We start from the raw sequence: 16,673 nt of genomic DNA, 5'->3' as shown, positions 1-16,673 counted from the left end.
ATTGTCATGCTGAAAGACCCAGCCACGTTTCATCTTCAATGCCCTTGCTGATGGAAGGAGGTTTTCACCCAAAATCTCACGATACATGGCCCCATTCATTCTTTCCTTTACACGGATCAGTCGTCCTGGTCCCTTTGCAGAAAAACAGTCCCAAGCATGATGTTTCCACCCCCATGCTTCACAGTAGGTATGGTGTTCTTTGGAAGCAACTCAGCATTCTTTGTCCTCCAAACATGACAAGTTGAGTTTTTACCAAAAAGTTATATTTTGGTTTCATCTGACCATATGACATTCTCCCAATCTTCTTCTGGATCATCCAAATGCTCTCTAGCAAACTTCAGACGGGCCTGGACATGTACTGGCTTAAGCAGGGGGACACGTCTGGCACTGCAGGATTTGTGTCCCTGGCGGCGTAGTGTGTTACTGATGGTAGGCTTTGTTACTTTGGTCCTAGCTCTCTGCAGGTCATTCACTAGGTCCCCCCGTGTGGTTCTGGGATTTTTGCTCACCGTTCTTGTGATCATTTTGACCCCACGGGGTGAGATCTTGCGTGGAGCCCCAGATCGAGGGAGATTATCAGTGGTCTTGTATGTCTTCCATTTCCTAATAATTGCTCCCACAGTTGATTTCTTCAAACCAAGCTGCTTACCTATTGCAGATTCAGTCTTCCCAGCCTGGTGCAGGTCTACAATTTTGTTTCTGGTGTCCTTTGACAGCTCTTTGGTCTTGGCCATAGTGGAGTTTGGAGTGTGACTGTTTGAGGTTGTGGACAGGTGTCTTTTATACTGATAACAAGTTCAAACAGGTGCCATTAATACAGGTAACGAGTGGAGGACAGAGGAGCCTCTTAAAGAAGAAGTTACAGGTCTTTGAGCGCCAGAAATCTTGCTTGTTTGTAGGTGACCAAATACTTATTTTCCACCATAATTTGCAAATAAATTCATTAAAAATCCTACAATGTGATTTTCTGGATTTCTTTTTCTCATTTTGTCTGTCAGAAAGAAATGAGGGGGAGGGGTGAGATCAGCAAATACCACCTACCAAACAGGTGCAATTTGTGAGCACGACGCTCCTGTGGTAAATCCTTTGATTCAGCAGCAAATTGTCTGTCAGAACCTGCATTAGATTTTCTGGGACCATGGCATTGTGGTTCTAATACTGTCCTATACATTCAAGGTGTGAAATCATATCCATAATCTATACACCAATGCCTGAACGTAAGCCAAAATGCAGGCCCCCCCCTCTCCCCCCCATGAATGTATTATGTTGCGCTGTTAGTTCAGTCCAAATCAGATAGTGAAAAAAAATCTAGGGAAACATATTGGAGACCACACAATGGGAGACCACACAATGGGAGACCACACAATGTTGACATCAGTCATGTGGATATAATACAAATGCTAATACATAATCTGTGTCCTTCCCAATACATTAGAATAGGATTTAAAAACAGGATGTTAGAGATTCACTACCGCATGAAAACCAATGACGACACAGACATTCTAATGATTTTGTCTCAAAATATCCTTTTGAGCACCAGGGAAGAAGTGAGAGAGGGAGGCCAATGTGCTTCAACTCTGCAATGAACAACTTTGTGGTGCATCAACTCTCCCCTTACAGAAAAACCACATGAATTTCACGTGTTATAAAACATGTTTTTATGTGATCACGCAATATTATGTGAAGTTAATGTGATAACAAGTGACATCATGTAAAGCAACATGTGATAACATGAAAATATCACGTGGAGTGTTCCAAAAACACGTTTTCACATTATTTCACATGTGAAATTTCACATGAAAGGGCAAGGGGGATACCTAGTCAGTTGTACAACTGAATGCCTTCAACTGAAAGGTGTCTTCCACATTTAACCCCTCTGAATCAGAGAGGTGTGGGGTGCTGCCTTAATCAACATCCACGTCTTCGGCGCCCGGGGAACAGTGGGTCAACTGCCTTGTTTTCAGGGGCAGAACGATAGATTTTTACCTTGTCAGCTCAGGGATCCAACGCTCTAACCACTAGAAATCATGTGATGTTCCACATGTGAAATCATGTGGTTTTTCTGTAAGGAGATCATTATACAGTGAAGTATATACTGTTAGGTTCATGGCTCAGACTTTCTCTGACCTTTCATCCAACACCAGCCATGATTGCATTTAGAGTGACTAAGTGTTATTCAATGGATTTCTATGGGCTAATATCAGTAAGGGCACATTCGGTGTTTATACTTACAGGGGTCCTACAATTCAAAGTCAAATAGCTAAATTATCCTTGGTATGGCCATCTTAAAATAAGTCCATATGTTAGCTTAGTAGAAACCCAGCTTGGCATAATTAGACCTTACAGGGTTAAGACCACCTAATTACCTTAATTGAATTCATGAAAGACCTGTCATTAGAATAGCACAATCGAAGCTGAATGTAACTTGATTTTCCCACCTCTTTTCCACAGCCTTTTAGGTCTACCTTAAAGACAGGCCAAAATATCAGTGTTTTGCATCTGTAGTCTGTATGCTATTGTATAATGGATGTTATTAAAAGCCTAATGCAACCAATTAACACGTGAGTCTTAGATTTTGCTAAAGGTAATATATTTAATGACAGGACTTAACAAATAACACTATTAACAGCAAATATCATATTATATAAATACAAATATGTATGTATGTTAAATTATGTCATCAAAACGCAATGCATGCCGTATGTTTCAACTTCTTTCTTAACTACAGTAGAATGCAGCACTTGTAAGAGTCATCTTGAGAGAGAGAGAGAGAGAGAGAGAGAGAGAGAGAGAGAGAGAGAGAGAGAGAGAGAGAGAGAGAGAGAGAGAGAGAGAGAGAGAGAGAGAGAGAGAGAGAGAGAGAGAGAGAGAGAGAGAGAGAGAGAGAGAGAGAGAGAGAGAGAGAGAGAGAGAGAGAGAGAACTCTTCCGTACTTCGGTACGACACACCTTGTATTTCCACATCACATCGACAGCTATTTTAAGGTATTGACCTTTGTTGATGTTTTTTCTGCCAAGTGCTCCAGGCTTCAGTTATTGAGGGCGGTCGCGTGTGTTTTGGAGAGGAAACAGGCTCTTGGGCATGAGTGTCTCTAGTAGTCTTCTTGGCCCCCCTTGTCCCCAACAGGGCCACGCTGCTGCTCCAGCTAGCGATCATGCATAAACATCGGCATACAGTAGCCCAGAGATGTTTGCATGCTCGGAAAGAAGAGGCTGTAGGAAAAACAAACCTACACTGCATGTCCTACCTTTCAAAGCCAAGTTGACCTACCAGTGGGTCAACTTGACGTGATGATAAATGTGTCTTAACAACTGCTTAACTGTCTGCAGCTTTGAAAATGAGCCAAGAGCAAGACCAATAGTTGTATTGTTATGCCTTTCAAGCCACCAAGATGTGCATAAACTTACCTCCAGAAGATGAGAATCTTGAGGGATTGTGAATGGGACTCTAAGGTGTTTACACAGGCAGCCTAGTTCTGATCTTTTTTTCACTAATTGACCAATCAGATCAGCTCTGAAAATTATCTGATGTTAAAATATCTTATGTGATTGGTCAAAAGAACCATTAGTGGAAAAAAGATCAGACTGGGCTTCCTGTGTAAAAAGTTTGTAGTGTTGTTTATGTGGAGGCGATGGTGGTGGCATGTACATGTATTGCCCTGAAAAAGCAAAGTGCCCAGTGGAGAATATTCCTGGACATATCACTGTTTAGACCAAGGCCCTGAACGCTTTTTTGGAATATAGAGATAAAGCACTAAACCGTAAGATGGAGGTTAATGAGTATGTTGGTGAGGAAGCCTGTACATTAGAAAGCACCTGTGAAAGTTGATGATGCCGCTTTTAACCTGTCGACATGAGGCAATATTAACAACACTTAACGATGGAATTTAGAAATGCCCAATTGTGCCTACCCTGCAGTGAATACTGAAGAAAATTACACCCAATGTTTGTACCTTCCTGTGTTGATGATAAAGGACACGGTACACTACAGAATATACTCTCCCAGGAATTTCAAGGAGACCTCGCAGTGATTCTCTGTCACATTCATCTCCAGCATGCTGGCTCAAAAAACCTTGGTGATCTGGAGGTTAATGCATTTTCTAAGCCAGGACTGTGTTGTTTTCACCTCCTTGTTGAGACACAACAGGGACACGGCCAAAGAAAGCAAGAATGATGATGTGTACAAACAACATGAGACCCTACTCTGAATGACACCCTTATTGATAATATTTTTACAAATTCTTTGAATAATGTGGCTAATACAGGTATACTTTATACTGACATTTCTGACCACATTCCAATTTTCCACTTCTCTTTGGCAACTGAAAATGAACCAATGGGAATGATTAGTAGCATTAAATGTAGAATATTTAACAAAAGTAATTGTGAGCGCTTAAAGATGTTGATTGATGATATTTCATGGGAAAATGTTCATAATCAGGCTGATGTGGAGTCTGCTTACCAGACTTTTCGCTTTCAACTCTGTATTTCACCACTGCTTTCCCTTAGTTAAACCATGTAAGAGACAAGCAGAAGGGTTCTGGAAACCTTGATTGTATAAAATCCTTAAATAATATAAAGTAAACTTGGAAAGTCATCAAGCAACTGTTGAGTAAGAAAACAGCATCTACAACTATTCCATTTAAATGTATTGTTGGAAATAAGACCTATAGGGATGCTGATGTTAGTTCATGTGAATTTAATAACTTTTTGTGAAATGTGGGTTCCTCTCTGTCAAAGACAATTTAGAAAACTGATTGAAATCCCTTGGATTACATGAAGGGACATTTCCCTTCTCTGCTTCAGTGTGATCCTTCTGATATTATGGAGGTGATGGAGGTAATTGGTAACTTCAAGATATCAGCAGCAGGTCATGATGACATTTGTGCCTCTTTGGTGAAATCAGTGTCTTCCTCGATCACTAAGCCTCTAACGTATATCTTCACCAAATCTATGTAAACTGGTATTGTTCCTAAAGATTAGAAAAGTTATCCCCCTCTATAAATCTGGGGATCCAAGATATTTTACAAATTATCGGACAATATCTGTAGTACCATGTTTTTCTAAAATCCTCAAAAAATTGGTGTATAAGAGAATGTTGAAATATTTAAATCAACACTGTATTCTATATGATCACCAATATGGTTTTCGTAAAAAATACTCCACAGATAGGACTCTTTTGTAACTTGTGGATAAAATATTTTCAGCCCTTAACAAAAATGAATACGCTCTTGGCATCTTTTTAGATTTATCCAAAGTGTTTGACACAGTTGATCATGTAATATTACTTTCTAAATTGCATTTTTACAGTTTTCATGATTATACATATAATTGGTTATATAATTAGGTTTATGAGAACAGATAGAGAACAATTTGTTTATGCAAACGACTGTGCATCTACCAGGGCCAAGATATCCTGTGGTCTCCTACAGGGTTTGATAAGTGGACCTTTGTTATTCCTAATCTATATAAATGACCTTGCTGCTGTGTCTTCTACTGTACTTCCCACTCTCTTTTCTGATGATACCAATTTGATTTTATCACACAAGAATATTGATTCACTAATTAATGAAGTCAACTCAGGCATGGACACATTTTCTGAATGGTTCCAGATAAACAAATAATCTTTAAGTGTTAAAAAATCGAACTTTATTGTATTCAATAGTAAAAATAAGAAATATTGTAAAAAGCCAGAATCTCAATTGGTGGGAATGAAATGGAACAAGTCACATCCACTAGATTCCTCTGAGTTCTAATTGATGAAAAGTTATCCTGGAAAGATCCTATTCATTTTGTCTGCAGCAAAGTGATGAAATCGGCTGGTGTCATCAGAAAGATTAGTGGTTTGGTTCATCAGGCTTTCTTCCTAACTCTTTACTATAGCTTAGTTTACCCATATCTCATTTACTGTAATATTGTCTGGGCCAGTACATGTGCCTCCTATCTACACAAATGACTTGTCATACAAAATACATGTGCTAACCCTTCAATGGATTCTACACAACACAAGACACTGTGATAACCTTCACACTCCCCACTGCCGCACCTCACATAGTCAATTCTTTAACATATACAAAGGTACCATGCTCTGGAATTCTTATCTTCACATTGCCAAAACCTCATCATCCCTCAATAACTTCAAGTGAAGACTGGGGGTCAACCTGATGAACCAAACTACTAAGTAATCTCCTCCATATAGCCCAACTGTCACACACTCACATCCACGCAAGCACACACACTTAAACAAAACATGGGGGGAAAAATGGAATGCTTAGCAAGATGGGAAAATTGTCTAATTCACATACTTATTAAGAGAACATCCCTGGTCATCCCTAATGCCTCTGGTATGGTGGACTCACTAAACACATGCTTAATTTGTAAATTAAGTCTGAGTGTTGGAGTGTGCCCCTGGCTATCTGTAAAAAAAAAAAAAAAAAAAATGTTGCCGTCTGGGTTGCTTAATACAAGGAATTTAAAATGATTTATACTTTTACTTTTACTTTTGATACTTAAGTGTATTTTAGCAATTACATTTACTTTTGATACTTAAGTATATTTAAAACCAAATACTTTTAGACTTTTACTGGGTAACTTTCACTTTTACTTGAGTCATTTTTATTAAGGTATCTTTACTTTTACTCAAGTTTTTCTCCTCTTTGTCTGCCTCTTCAGTCCAGAGTGCATTGTATGGTGCCAATGGATGGATGTTGGGATTGTCAGATTGTCAATCTGCAAATTGAACATGGTGAAATTGTAGACTCCTAAATTGATAGTGCAGTTTATTTGGCCGATTTTACAGCTAACTAGCTACTTCACATGCTGATATGAGTTTGGTATTATTGAGTGTGTAGCTATGTTTGATACCTAACTACCTAGCTATCTATCTAGCTAGCTAGCCAGCCAGCTCTTAGAGAGAACTTTGCATTGTAGGTTTTGTAGTCAACTTGAGCTGCAACAGATTTCCACAACAATTTTCACATTTTGCTACCAACCATATTATTTTACTTTTTATTGAATGTTTATTTAACTAAGCAAGTCAGCTAATATTTGTATTTAACTGGGCAAGTCAGTTAAGAACAAATTCTTATTTACAATGATGGCCTACCCTGGCCTAACCCTCCCCTAACCCGGACAATGCTGGGCCAATTGTGCACCGCCCTATGGGACTCCCGATCACGGCCAGTTGTGATACAGCTCGGGATCGAACCAGGGTCTGTAGTGACTCCTCAAGCACTGAGATGCAGTGCCTAAGACCGCTGCGCCACTCGGGACAAAATGAAACATTTGTTCACACAAAATATTGCTCTCACATGTTAGTGTTATTTAACACTGTAAATTATAGGAATTGGTGGTTTTGGGTAAATTTTTCCTTTAAGGCATGTAACAAACTTGAACTAAACTCAAACGAATCGTTGCTTTTAAGGCTATAGTATTTGAATGTAGAATAGAATTGCTGCAGCATGTTTGTATAGAGGAGGGAAAGAGGGAATAAATACATTAACAAACAGCAAAACGGGAATGTGTTCAAACTGTTCCAAAATGACTGGAAAGCAGGGGGAGCACAGGGGGACTGCGTGCCACATTGTGCCAGCCTGCCTGTCTCCTGATAAAGCCATTGTCTGTTTATCTTTTGGAATTAGTTCCAAAATGGGCCTGGCTGAGGTGACCAATACGCAGTCACAATACAAAACTTAACTCCATGCCCCGAGGGCTGCTGGGACAGGAATTCCTCCAGCTGCCACCACACAAGAGTTGACGCTGAGTGTGTGCCAGCCATTAAATGGATCCTAATGCTGGGCGTGCTCAGGGGGATGAAGATAACAGTAGCATGCTAAAAACAACAACAACATAGGCAATGGCTTTGTGAGAGCTAAACTGTGTGTGTGGATATTTCCCCTCATTATTGTGCAAATTTTCACACATTTTCTCCCTCCATTTTTTTATGTCAATACTTTCTGGTGCACATCTGAAATAGGCAGCAGCACATTTAAACCGATGGTGTGTTTGTGGATAAATATTACAGCTGAATGAGGAAAAGGTTTTAGTAAATCAAATCATTTTAATGCAACATGAAAACAATGCATTTAACCATGTTGTATATAATCAAATACGGTAAACATTTTTCTGTCCTTTTTTCATTTCTGTCCATGCCAAATCATTATAATTTTCTGGGACGCTCTACTACTAAGTGTGAATATACCTAGTGGCAAATCTTTCTGTCCAACCTGTGAGTGATCATTATCATTCATCTGTCAGTAATCCCATGTCAGAGGTCTTCATCACCACGACAGGCCGCCTATCGAATTCCAGTGGATAATGGGAAACCACCTCACACATGGTAAATAACTTGCTAACATCGGATAACATTCATACTCTATATTGGGAATCTCTGAAACTCACTTAGATAATTCCTTTAATGATACATCAGTAGCAATACAAGGATATAACATCTAAATAACAGACAGGAATGCCTATGGGCAGGTGTTGCTTTATATATGCTTTATGTTCAGAGACATATTCCTGTAAAGCTTAGAGAGGACCTCATGTCTAATGCTGTTGATATCACACCCTGATCTGTTTCACCTGTCTTTGTGCTTGTCTCCACCCCCCTCCAAGTGTCGCCCATCTTTCCCTTATCCCCAGTGTATTTATACCTGTGTTCTCTGTCGGTCTGTTGCCAGTTTGTTTTGTTTCATCAAGCCTACCAGTGGTTTTCCTGTGCACCTGTCTTGCTCTAGTTTTCCCGGTTTTGACCATTCTGCCTGCCCTGACCCTGAGCCTGCCATTCTGTACCTTTCAGACTCTGCTCTGCCTGGCCTTGACCTGTTTGCCTGCCACCATGTTTTTGTAATAAACCTTTGTTTCTTCAAAACTGTCTGCATCTGGGTCTTCTCCTGAGCCTTGACAGTACGAACTGGCCATGACGGACCCAGCAGACTCGAACCAGCTCCGCAACGCCATCTCCACCATTGGAAGGCACGAGGTGTTGCTCCGTGGTCTTATGGAAGGGTTCCAGACCTTGGCTGAACACCATGACCGTGCATTGAACACATTGCTGGAGCAATTCCGCAGGTTGTCTGTCAGGCAGCCTACCACGACGGTAACCTCCCAGCCCCCCAGTAACCCGGCTGTTAGCAGCGCCGCCACCCTTGTTTCCTGAAAACCCTGCTTACCTCCCCCCCGTTTTATCATCCCTTTCCCCATCTCCAAGATTATTAGCCCTTCTGCTGTTCGTTCCTTTTCATGTGTCTAGTATTAAACCTATGTCTCACAGCCCTTTGTCTCCTGTTTCAAGGCCCATCCCTCTCCCCCGTCTCAGACGGCCAACTGGCATACACGGTGAGGTGCCTCCTGAAGGTTTGACCGCAGGGCAGGGGATTCCAGTACCTGGTTGACTGGGAGGGTTATGGCCCGGAGGAGAGGTGCTGGGTCCCTGCTAGGGACATCCTGGACCCATGCCTCATTGCTGAGTTCCAACGCCGGCCCCCAAGGTCAACCAGGTATGCGCCCAGGTAGGACCCCAGGTTGCGCCCTTAGAGGGGGGGTACTGTCACACCCTGATCTGTTTCACCTGTCTTTGTGTTTGTCTCCACCACTTCCAGGTGTTGCCCATCTTTCCCATTATCCCCAGTGTATTTATACCTGTGTTTTCTGTTTGTCTGTTGCCAGTTCGTTTTGTTTCGTCAAGCCTACCAGCGTTATTCCCATGCTCCTGTCTTTCTCTAGTTTCTAGTTTTGACCATTCTGCCTGCCCTGACCCTGAGTCTGCCTGTCGTTCTGTACCTTGTCACACCACCCTGGATTACTGACCTCTGCCTGCCCTGACCCTGAGTCTGTCTGTCGTTATGTACCTTTCGGACTCTGCTCTGGATTACTGACCTCTGCCTGTCCTGACCCTGAGTCTGCCTGTCGTTATGTACCTTTCGGACTCTGCTCTGGATTACTGACCTCTGCCTGTCGTTTGCCTGCCCCCTGTTTTTGTAATAAACGTTTTTGTTACTTCGAAACTGTCTGCATCTGGGTATTCTCCTGAGTCTTGACAGTTGAAGTGTTGTGGTTGCAGGTTCAAGTGCTAACAGTCAGTATCTGGATAATATGTGTGCAATGCTTGATAATGTGTGTGATGCTAACAGAGGTCTATTTTCTGGGTGACCTGAATATAGACTGGTTTTCATCGGCCTGTCCGCTCAAGAGGTGGCTTCTTACTGTAACCGGTTCCTGTAATTTGTCTCAGGTTATCTATGAATGAGTGTTTACAAGAACTACATCATCCATGTGTATTGGTCACATTTTTACAAATGCTTCAGAACTACTAAGCTGACATATGGAATTGTTTTAAGATGGTTATACCATGGATCTTTTAGCTACTTGATTTTGAATTTTAGCACCCCTGTAGGTATAAAACAAATATCTATTGAATTTGGCCTTTACTACTATAGCCCATAGAAACACAATGCGTAACACATTCATAAATGGCAAAAACGTATGATTATTTTTTGCCATGTCTGTCCTATATCTAGGAGATATAAGAAAGCTCAGGAAACATTTGTCTTTTTTTGGACACATATTTAACCCTTTATTTTTTGGGGCACAAAACTACTTAGACACTTCCATTCATTTGTATGGGTTACCTTCAGACAAGTCCATGACAATTGTGGGCACCATGTTCATGAGTTTCATCTTTCCATAATAGTCATATCAGTTTGTAGGCCAAACTGTTCGGACGCTACAGATGTTTATGTGAGAAGAACAATTTTCGAGATGTCATGGTCTGACAAACACCGTTGTAGCTCAGCCAACTTTGAGACGCAGCCCATGCAGAAAACATAACTCTAGCTTAAACGGACGGATTTTGATTGGGATTTTTTTTATTATGACTTAAGGATTTATTAACAAACTGACTGTTAGAACTGTTAAGGATTGATGAGGAATTTAACCATGTTATAGTTGAGAGAGATCAAGCAAAAGGAGTGGCAAAGTAAATTGAGAAATGATGTGACTAACCTGAACAAAAAAAAGAAACTGTATGAAACTAAGAAATTATGGAAAGTGTAATGGAAAAAAGATTTGGAGTACATTAAATGAAATTATGGGCAGAAAGACATTCAAATCCTATTTCATTGAATCAGAAGGCTCATTCATCACAAAACCTTTTGATATTGCCAATTTTAATGGCTATTTGGTAGGTAAAGTGGGCAAACTCAGACATGAAATGCCAACAACATTGTGAGCTATCATATTCATGCATAAAAGACATAATAGTTAAAGAAAACATACATTTTGAATTCTGTAAAGTTATTATGGGAGAGGTGGAAAAATGATTGTTGTCCACCAATAATGAAAAAACACCTGGTATTGACAACTTGGAAAGCAACTGAGAATGGTAGCAAACTATATTGCCACTCCTGTTTGTCATATCGTTAATCTGAGCCTGGAGAAAAGTGTTTTTCCTCAGACCTGAAGAGAAGCTAAAGTAATTCCGCTACCCAAGAATGGTAAAGCGCCCTTGGCTGGTTCTAACAGCCTACCAATCAGCTTGTGTTTGACCAGATACATGCTCTTAGCAAACTTTGGGGAAAAGTTGTTTGACCAGATACAATGCTATTTCTCTGTGAACAATTTAACAAGACTTTCAGCGTGCTTGTAGAGAAGGGCATTCAACGTGTACTGCACTGACAAAAATGACTGATTGGCTGAAGTAAATTTATCAGAATAAGATTGTGTAAGCTGTATTGTTAGACTTGAGTGAAGCCGTTGATATTATTGATCATAATCTGTTATCGGAAAAATGTATGTCATGGTTTTACATCCTCTACAACGGGTTGGTCAAAACAAGCATTGTGATTGGTTGAGACACGTTATAAGCCATACTATAAAAACGGTTTAGCACGGAAGTAAACATTTTCTTAACGAGTCAGATAATAAGTTGCATGGACTCACTCTTTGTGATATAATAGTGTTTAGCATGATTTTTGAATGACTACATAATTTCTGTACCCCAAACATACAATTATCTGTATGGTCCCTCAGTCGAGCAGGGAATTTCAAACTCAAACACAAAGAGCAGGGAGGTTTTCCAATGCCTCTCAAAGAAGGGCAACTATTAATAGATGGGTAAAAATAAAAAAGCAGACAATGAATATCCTTTGAGCACGGTGAAGTGATTAATTTCACTTGGTGTATCAATACACCCAGTCAAACACAGATTCAACTACAAAGACCAGGGCCTGGTGGCATACTGTAAAACATCTTCATTGAATCCCTTAAGGGTTTACCTTAAGTAATGACTGTTGCATAGAGCCCCACAAACATTTATTTAGCTACGGGTATCATTTAAGGGTTTTACGTTAGTTTGAAGGCATTTACGGCAAAGAAAGAGTCTCTGGTTACCATGAAGATGATTTTATTCACTGAATGAATGTCTCCTCAAGAATTGGCATTTGTTTTGGGAGATTGCAGGACCTCGCCGCCCGGCCAAACTGAGCAATCGGAGGAGAAGGGCCTTGGTCAGGGAGGTGACCAAGAACCCGATGGTCATTGACAGAGTTCCAGAGTTCCTCTGTGGGGATGGGAGAACCTTCCAGAAGGACAACCATCTCTGCAGTACTCCACCAACCCAAGAAGACATGAGGCTGTAATCGCTGCCAACAGTGCTTCAATAAAGTACTGAGTAAAGGGTGTGAATGCTTATAACAATGTGAAATTTCAGTTTTTTTATTTTCAATAAATGTTTTTTTTAATCTAAAAACCTGTTTTTGCTTTGTCATTATGGGGTATTGTGTGTAGATTGATGCGGGAAAACAAATGATTTAATCAATTTTAGAATAAGGCTGTAGTGTAACAAAATATGGAAAAATTAAGGGATCTGAATAATTTCCGAATGCCCTGTGTATATATATATATATATATATATACTGTATATATATGTATATATGTATATATATGTATATATATACATATATATATACACAGTGCATTCGGAAAGTTATATATATATATATTCTGTAATGTTAATGTTTTAAATGTATGTAAATTGTAAAAAGTATTTTCGTCTGTAATGTGTTTTTTGTTATGTGTTGGACCCCAGGAAGACTAGCTGTCACCATTGGCGTTGGCTAATGGTGATCCTAATAAAAATCATAAGTGTAGTCACTCACAAACCTCACACAAACTCTTATCCCTCTGTTAGCCCTCTGAGCAAATGAAAAAGCATTAGCATGGAAAAGCCATCTCACACATTGCGGCTAAGCGTAGCCACTCACAAACCTAACACCTATTCATCATATCACATTGGCCCATTCCTCTTTGATCTCTGTAATGCCGTTTTACTTGAATCCTATAGAGACTACTGTCTCCAACCATTATTTTACGTGAAAAGCCTGCTAATAAACGCATCTGCTTAGTGTCTCAAGGTATATCCACAGCTGTTCTGCTCAGCATCCTGCCATGGTGGAGGGAGGCTTTTGTTTTGGATGTGTAAGTAGGACAACTGTGAACGGCTCATTTCAACACAGGTTTGACTGCCTTTTCCCCCCTCTGTGCTCCTGGCATATGAAAGGCTGCCTAGCTGATAGAGACGACGACCCACATTGTTTAATCCCCTGTATTGTGTAGCAGTGCTGGGAGGATTCGGAAAGCGGCAAAGCAGGGGAAACAATGGTGCAGGACATTCTCCATTGCTACACTCTTAGAAAAAAAGGTTCTATCTAGAACCTAAAAGGGTTCTTCGGCTATTTCCATAGGAGAGCCCTTTGAAGAACCCTTTTTGGTTCCAGGTAGAACCCTTTTGGGTCCAGGTAGAATAATTTTTAAAATCAAAATGAATTGGTCACATACACAGATTTGCAGATGTTATTGCAAGTGCAGCGAAATGCTTGTGTTTCTAGCTCCAACAGTGCAGTAATAATACCTAGCAATACAAAACAATACGCACATAATCCAAAAAAGCTATGTTCCCTTACTGATGTCACTTGTTAAATCCTCTTCAATCAGTGTAGATGAAGGGGAGGAGACAGGTTAAAGAAGTATTTTTATTTCTTGAAACAATTAAGACATATATTATGTATGTTTACCATTCAGAGGGTGAATGGGCAAGACAAAAGATGTTAAGTGCCTTTGAACGGGCTATGGTAGTAGGTGCCAGGTATCGCTTGTTTGAGTGTGTCAAGAATTGCAACACTACTGGGTTGTTTGAGTGTGTCAAGAAAAGTCCCCCACCCAAAGAACATCCAGCCAACTTGACACAACTGTGGAAAACATTGGAGTCATCATGGGCCAGCATCCCTGTGGAATGCTTTCGACACCTTGTAGAGTCCATGCCCTGACGAAATGAGGCTGTTCTGAGAGCAAAAGGGGGTGCAACTCAATATTAGGAAGGTGTTCCTAATGTTTTGTACACTCAGTGTATATATAATGGTGTGCATATACAGTACTACCTTTTTGTACTGAATTCAAGGTGTTATGTTTGGGGAAAATCCAATACAACACATTACTGAGTACCACACTCCATATTTTCAAGAATAGTGTTGGCTGCCTCATGTTATGGGTATGTTTGTAATCGTTAAGGACTGGAGAGTTTTTCAGGAATAAAAAGAAACAGAATAAAGCTAAGCACAGACTAAGTCCTAGAGGCAACATTACTTTAAAATGGCTGTCTAGCAATGATCAACAACCAACTTGACAGAGCTTGAAGAATTTTTGTAAGAATAGTGTGCAAGAAAACATTGTACAATTCAGGTGTCCAAAGCTCTTAGAGACTTAGACATATTTACAGCCGTAATCGCCGCCAAATATGATTCTAACATGTATTGACTCAAGGGTGTAGATGTGTGAGAAAAAACATATTTAATACATTTTGAATTCAGGCTGTAACACAGCAAAATGTGGAATAAGTCAAGGGGTATGAATACTTTCTGAAGGCATAATTGGCCTGGCCTACTCCAAAATTAAACACATTTTAGTATTCGCCTTTCAGTGTGTACTGTATTATTATGCATACTGGATGGACTGGTTACCTTATGCTCCAAACTTTATATCCATGAGTCTGGGAAAGAATGTATAGGTCTACTGTAGGTGATACTGTTGGTTCCTTGGTTGTGCAAGGTGGCTTACAGTTAGTCTACAATTATAGCGAATTTTTATTTGATTTTGAATAGCCTAGAAATAGGGAATTTGTTATATTTTCATAACTAATAGGCTGACACATTACCTTTAGCAACAGAATCTCACCCTCTTGAATTTCCATCTCCTTCTCTCTCTCCTTCATTCCTTTCTCAAGCATGCAGAGAGAGGGGCTTTCAACATTTTAATTAAATATGTTTAGTTGTGAAAATATATTACTATCGATGTCCCTAACAGATCTCACTTGGTTTCCCAAATTAAGCACTGGGTAGCTGCGGGAACAAGGTTGGAGAGCCCATGGCATACAGAGTTTGGGCAGAATATCACCTATCGCGCAGTGAGAGGCTGCATTCTCCTCAAACAGTGGTTGATGCATGGAGTAAAATAACCAGAGTAGCCTACCCAGCATGATTGAAAAACGAACAAGCGGGAAAGCGGCCTTCATTCGCTATTTGAGTGAATATGGCTGACATCTTTTTCCCCTGCTCCTGTCCAGTTGATAATGGAGCATTCTAAAACAAAACAAATTTTACATATTAGTAAAGACAAGATTCAATTGAGAATAGTCTGATGGGTAAAAATATGATCACCTGATGAGAGAACAGAATGTGCAGCCTGAGGCAAGTGTAACTGCGGTCCTCCTCCTCTTCAACCGAAAAGGAGGAGTAGTGAGGGAACCAAAATGCAGCGAATGTTGAAGACATAATTTATTAAACAAGACGGGAAAAAACACGAAACGAAATACACTTGGATAAACTAACAAAACAACAAACGGTGTAGACAGACCTGGACGACGAACTCACATAAACACGAAGAACGCACGAACAGGGAAAATAGCCTACACATAAAAATGACTAAATAACAAAACAAACCGAACAGTCCCGTATGGTGCGACAAACACAGACACAGGAGACAACCACCCACCACGAACACTGTGAAACAACCTACCTAAATATGACTCTCAATTAGAGGAACGCCAAACACCTGCCTCTAATTAAGAGCCATACCAGGCAACCCATAAACCAACATAGAAACAGAAAACATAGAATGCCCACCCAAACTCACGTCCTGACCAACTAACACATACAACAAACTAACAGAAATAGGTCAGGAATGTGACAGCAAGGAACAGAGAGCAAGCTTTTTTTGTGACTTTCTCAAATCATCAGTAGCCTTCAGTCGCACCATGCAGCCCATATTTGTTTTGATTTCTAAGACATTCTAATGTTCATGTCATTCACAACTAAAGTTGAGAAATAACTCTAAATCTAGGGTTTAGGACCTGTTTCAAATGCTAACTTTTATGCTCAACATAGCCGCTTCAAATGCGCACTCGCTCCAGAATGGGAAAAATATCCTTATTATTTTATTCAGCTAAGTTCAATTATATTATTCTTACTATAAAATCACATAATATAAAATAATGGCACAGGACTTATAAGTATATCTTGTCTGCTAAATGAACAAGCCTACAACCTATGGCATGGCGCATAGCCAGATAGTCTAACATACAGTAGGCCAACTCATATTCTGTTCTTCTGAAGTATATTTTCT

The sequence above is a fragment of the Salvelinus fontinalis genome, chromosome 30 (assembly GCF_029448725.1).
Source record: "Salvelinus fontinalis isolate EN_2023a chromosome 30, ASM2944872v1, whole genome shotgun sequence".
In the NCBI taxonomy this organism is placed as follows: domain Eukaryota; kingdom Metazoa; phylum Chordata; class Actinopteri; order Salmoniformes; family Salmonidae; genus Salvelinus; species Salvelinus fontinalis.
This window is presented reverse-complemented; position numbering follows the sequence as displayed.